General features: G+C 42.6%; 1 long non-coding RNA gene across 2 annotated transcripts; it reads left to right on the top strand.

Moving 5' to 3' along the window:
• Positions 1–541: 541 nt before the first annotated feature.
• LOC113996143 lies at positions 542–5,604 on the top strand. Of its 2 annotated transcripts, XR_005563938.1 has the most exons (4): positions 542–685; positions 3,554–3,637; positions 4,081–4,198; positions 5,488–5,604. It is a non-coding gene; the product is annotated as an uncharacterized LOC113996143 (long non-coding RNA). The 2 variants fall into 2 exon arrangements; XR_003543642.2 differs by lacking the exon at positions 5,488–5,604 and having other exon boundaries at positions 548–685; positions 4,081–4,314.
• The last annotated feature ends 234 nt before the right edge of the window (positions 5,605–5,838 follow it).

Genomic DNA, 5,838 nt, shown 5'->3' with positions numbered 1-5,838 from the left:
ACTGCAAAAGCATAAATGTCTGTGGCAGAGGTGTTATGACTCAGATGTTTCTCTAGGATTCTCTTTGAGCTCCCTAGACCTGTGGTTGGGGTCTAGAGCACAATTCATCCCACCCAAAATAGACCCACAGAGCTGCATCCTTTCCACTGAGGGATACAGGGATTCTGGGCTGACTGATCCATGGGTAAATGTCTATCAGAGATGGTGAATGATCCATGAGGTGAATCTAACCACAGTAATCAGCTTTTTTTAATTAATTAAAGGGGATGATTAAGCACATTATCTGAACAGATTATCTGCGTACAACCTCTGCTTCTCTCCATTCAGTGCACACAAAAACCAGATTTTGACAAGCACGGACAGCACACAGGTTAAAACACTTATTGTTGGCTTGTGTGTGAATAATTCTTGGTTCTCATCATTAAATGGCTCTCTGAGCAACCTTGTCTAGTGAACAGAGTGTTGGAACTAGATGATGTTTCAGGTCCCTTCTAGCCCAGGCCATTCTATGATTCCTTGAGTCTATGATCCCACAGAGGTGTGATTTCAGGTGCTCATCTGACACAGCAACCAGAAAGTTTATGTTGGTTCAGACAGTGCAAGTTCACTGGGGAAAAGGAGTTTTGCAGGGAATATCATTCTGAGCTATGGCTCTGTGGCTGAAGTTCACCAGAAGTTGTCAGAGGTACGTGCTTTTATGATCCTGAAAACAAATCCATACTGCAGAACAGAATAAAAATACATATCCTTGGTAAGTTCTTTCTAATGGGAATGACTGATCAACCAAACTGGACAGTCCTATCCACAAAGGCCATGAACATCCTGTGCCCCTCTTCAGAACAATGAACAACAAAGAGTAATTAAAAACTTAAGAACCTTCCTATTTCAGAACAAATATTAAGCTGAGAGATTGTTTTTAATTAGACAGTCTGCTTTCTCTCTCTCTTTTGTCTTTTTATTCTTTTTTTTTTTTTTAATTACCAAACATCTTGACTAAGTCCAGTCTCCTGGGAGGAGAGCCTGTTGAAGTGACAGAGCACAGTGTGTGGAGATGCAGGAGAACAAAACCAATCCTCAAAACCTGGTTTTAATGAAGCAAAACATTCCTTCAATGCCAACTGGCTAATTAGCAACAGGGACAATTTCTCCCATGCAATGTAGGTATCTGAAGCAAGGCCAGAGGGCACCTCACATATCCCATATAATAAACATTCTTCCCAGATCACAGTGAAGATGGAAAGGTAGGGAAACTGGAAGGATAATCTTGATAGTTGACTGGTGTGAGCAGGGTGGGTCTGTGATGAAGGACACATTTCCCACATTCCTGAGGGGGAATATCTCCCAGGGCAGGTCTCAAACAGAAGCAACTAATCTGGCAGGAGGTGTCCTGAACCTGCACATCCATGAGCATTCCAAGGTGCATTGGATACCTGCCACGGTTAACTCCAAATGAATGAGACTGGGACACTTCTGGCATCCAGGTGAAAAGGTTTTATTAGGATGAATCAACACAAAATGGCTCCTGCCTTTTATATGGTGAGGTGAGAACCCTCTGGAAGAGGAGGTGGAGTTAGGGAGGAGCAAGGGTGGAGTATGTAAATTAACAGGGTGGTAAAACCATACAGGGAAAGGTGCTGCATTGCACCAAAAATTAACCAATAAGAGGACAGTGTTTAGGGCCATGAGGGAAAGTTCTGGAAAACTAGGGTATAATAATGAGGGGAATATTACAATAAATAAAGAAAACACAATATTAAACACAAAACACACTCTGAAACAGTTCATAAAAGTCCATCTTTGCTTCCATAGCATGTTCCTTCTTGAGAGGCAAAGCTTCCTTCATTTTTCCACCTCCTGCAGATACCAGTTTCCAAATTACCTCCTGTGACCACAGTCAGATCACAGAATCATGGAATCTTGGAATGGTTTGGGTTGGAAGAGACCTTAAAGATCGACTGTTTCCAACCCTCTACCATGGGCAGGGACAAATTCCACTAGGACAGGTTGCTCCAAGTTCATCCAACCTCTCCTGTTGAGGTCTCTTTCTGTTGTTCACTGCTCACTTTGGGCTTTCATTTTAGGGTTGTAACAGTGTCAGAAGCTTCTTGTAATCTTGAGGGGATCAGCAAATAGAAATTGTGATCATGGATTCGTAGAATCGTTGAATGGTTTGGGTTGGAAGGGACCTTAAAGATCATCTCATTTCACTCCCCTGCCATGGGCAGGGACACCTTCCACTAGCCCAGGTTGCTCCAAGCCCCGTCCAACCTGGTCCTGGACACTTCCAGGAATCCAGGGGCAGCCACAGCTTCTCTGGGCAACCTGTGCCAGGGCCTCCCCACCCTCACAGGGAAGGACTTCAGATGGACTGAGCCAGTTGCATCCCATGGGATGCCACTGAAGGACATTTCTGCTACATGTCGTGGTTGACTCCCAGCCGGCACCACCCACCGGGGTCCTGCTTTGACCTTTAAAGCAACACCTTTCAGAATAAATATTTCATGCAATAAATGCTTTTCCTCTCTGTGCACCAAGAGCACAGAACCTGATAAAATTCTGAGCTCTCCTGCCAAGATTCGACGTGGCAGATTTGGGCTCAAAATCCCCACACATGAGCTTTTCCTCCCTGTTCAGCTGCACATTCTCTGCTAACTGCATCCTATATAATCTGGGTAGCATTAGTACAGTCTCATATGCTCAGTCAACAAGAAGGTTTTAACAAAAGACACAAAGCCTACCTGGTTATAGGTATCCCAAGCATGTTGGGATAAATTTTGATCCAACTTGAAGAAAAAAAGTATTATTTCACTGCTTCAAAGGAAGATGGAAAAGCCTGAACTTATTAATTCACTACTAAGTGAAGATAAACATCAGTGACACAGAAAAGGTATTTGTTTTTTCCAGCATTTATTTTTGAGGAATAAAAAAATTCTACTGGTTAATTTTTTTTTTTAATGAAAATTAAAATTTAACTTAAATCAAGTATTCTTTTTCCCCCAAAATTTCTGCAGAGCTAATTTTAGTTATTATTTTTTGAGAAGATGGAGTGAAAGCTGCACACTTGAATGCTGAAATAGAACTGTTTTTCACAATTTCTGATCCACTGCAGATGGCAAACATTTGTATTCTGACTTGAAATCAGAAAAGAGTTTTCAAAATCTTCAGTGTAGTAATAGAATCTGTTTTTCACCTGGTGACAGAGTGATGCCTTTGGAATAGAGAGTGCTGAACATACTATTGTGTAGGTTGCAGCTGAAGAAAAATAATTAAAATAACATTGAAACTGCAGTGTAAGTTATTCAGAAGTCTGAAAACACTGGAAAAATTTGCCTGTGCAACCTTAATTTCCCTTTCTATTTGACTGACTAAAATTCCACTCTGTTTTTTTTTACCTGTGTTAGTATTTTTTTATTCAGCATATTGGTGCTCTTTCAAATGGGCAGCAAAACAACATTAGGTTCTACCTCTCTTTTGCAACAGCCCTCTGCTTGATTTACTAAACACTCCTCAAACCCTCCAGAGTCTGAAAGTAGAAGTGTATTATTTTTTCCAGGTTCTTGTCACTGCAGTAACTTAGAACTGCATAAACACGAATGGGACTATTTTCCACAGCCATGGATCACTGAGCCACTTTCAGGTAGGAAATGGAACCATAGAGAATTTAAGATTAATCAAAAAAATAAGTGAATTCAGTGATTTTTCCGACAGGCAAAATATTAGATGTACTACTGGTAGCTGCAGCCAGTGATTTTAGAGACATCATGAGGTGAGCTGGTCAACCTGGATCCTTGGACAGGAACAGGCAGTTTAAAAGATGACTCTTCTGACATATTTTAGATGTTCACTTTGGGATTTATAGAGATTTATAGAGAAGATACCAACATCTGGTCAGACTAATCCAGCTCAGTGAAGGAATAAAGCATCCTGGAGAACAGTGTGTGTGTCTGTGCAATCCTGTCTTACCCTCAGTGGGGTCACTGTGGGCACTGAATATGTTCAGACTCAGGACCTATGTCAGGTCCTGAGCTGAGGATTCAGCTGAGTCTGACTTTCTTATTGCCTTGTTTTCTTGTTTCCCAGATTAATTTGAAGCCTTTGATGAAGAAAGAAGACTGATTCCTATCTAGACACTAATCACAGTCTGGTGTCCAGAATGCTTTTTTAGAAGAGCTGTGCCTGAGGCCATGGAAATGAGAAGGTCCTGGGATCCCACTGTCTTATTTTGGCAGTTTTTTCTGAACAAAAAGGATTCCCAGCTCTGTAGAGCACAGTGTGAAAACCATTTGCTTACAGCCCTGTGTGAAGTGCTGATGTCTGGAGAGGGACAAGAGTTTAAACTGTGTCTACTTTGTCCTATCAGCTGCCTCACTACAGCTCTTACATTACTCAGAGGCATTTTAGTCTCCATCCTGAGGTGACAATTTTTCCTTATATATTATAGATGGAGTTTTCATGTCCAACAGCAAATCTGGACTGTGTAATGGGAAGATACAGATCAGGTCTGTACAGATATTCAGATTCCCTGTTGCAGTCAGCAGTGCTAAGGAGGGGGATTAAGTCTCTTGTGTTTTTCCTACTGATTCTATTCCTGGTTCTAGACCTGGTGAGGATGATCAGCATAAAGTGCCCAACCTAAGTTCACATGGCTTTCCTGGGAATAAGTTTCTGTATTTCTTGTTGGGATCCACATTACTCATTTTTTTGAGTGGTTCAAGCAGCCAACAAGGGCACAGGAAAGGGCAGATACTCCTACAGGTGGGTGCTGACACGTGCCACAGGACAGGTATCCTGAAAGGATGTCTCAGAAGCAGAAATCAGCTTTTTATATTTGGTGGCCTTCAAACGGGTTGACAGCAATATTTAGGGTTCATCCCAAGAGTCACCTCCAACCATTCCTCACCACTGAGCTCTTTTGCCCTTAAATTCCCTTTACTTCAGAGTGCCAATCCCATGTGGTGGAAGCATCTTTGGGATTTGTCTCATCTGTCCCAAACTTGCCTCTGCCAGTGAGGAGCTGACATGGATGGTGAGTTGCAGAAGGACTGGAAGTCAGGCACGTGGAAATGTGGGATTGCTGAGGAGTTTTGCAGGGCTGGAGTCCCTCAGGCTGGGATATGGATGGCTGCAGGCACTGTGTGATGTGCAACTACAGTGGAAATGGTGTGTAAATTCAGGCTCCAGACTATTCTTAAGCTTATTTGAGCTCTTCGTACAAAATCAGTGCATATGTATAAATAATTTTATAGATTCAGGACCACCAGTGGTACAGGAACCTTCTGGTTATGGAATTCTGGTGGTGTCTCTCCCTTGGAATGGGGAGACTTATCTCCAGCAATTTATTTTTAGTGTGTGCTAAAAATTCATCTGAAAACACACACACATTTATCGGCCTCCAGAGCTACTTTTCTTCTTTACTGTTTGGTACAGAACCAAGCTCTGCCTCACACAGAGTGTCCCTGGAATGCTGACACACCCCTACTTCCACAGGGTCCTCTCTCTGTCCACACCACACTCAGAAGCTGATGGTTCCCTGAGCCCCTGTGGGAGGACAAGCCTCCAGATCCCTGCTGGAGAGCCCTGAGCCAAGGCTGAGTCACAGAACCAAGCCACCAGGATTTTTCCAATAAAATTCACTGTGTGGTTATGTGAAACTCTTTTTCTGTAACTTTTAACTGCCTAAAAATAGCTGTTGAGCTTTGTCCCTGCCATGCCTGAGGCTCATTTCCCCATGAACCAGTTTATGGCCTTTCCTTGACCTCTGGTATCTCCTGCCAGTGCTGTGTGATGCCATCAATTGATCTCTGGGTAATGGAGCCAGTGAATTCATCTCACTCATTT

The sequence above is a fragment of the Pipra filicauda genome, unplaced genomic scaffold, assembly GCF_003945595.2.
Source record: "Pipra filicauda isolate LSUMZ 115617 unplaced genomic scaffold, ASM394559v2 scaffold269_size1075953_pilon, whole genome shotgun sequence".
NCBI lineage: Eukaryota > Metazoa > Chordata > Aves > Passeriformes > Pipridae > Pipra > Pipra filicauda.
This window is presented reverse-complemented; position numbering and strand designations above follow the sequence as displayed.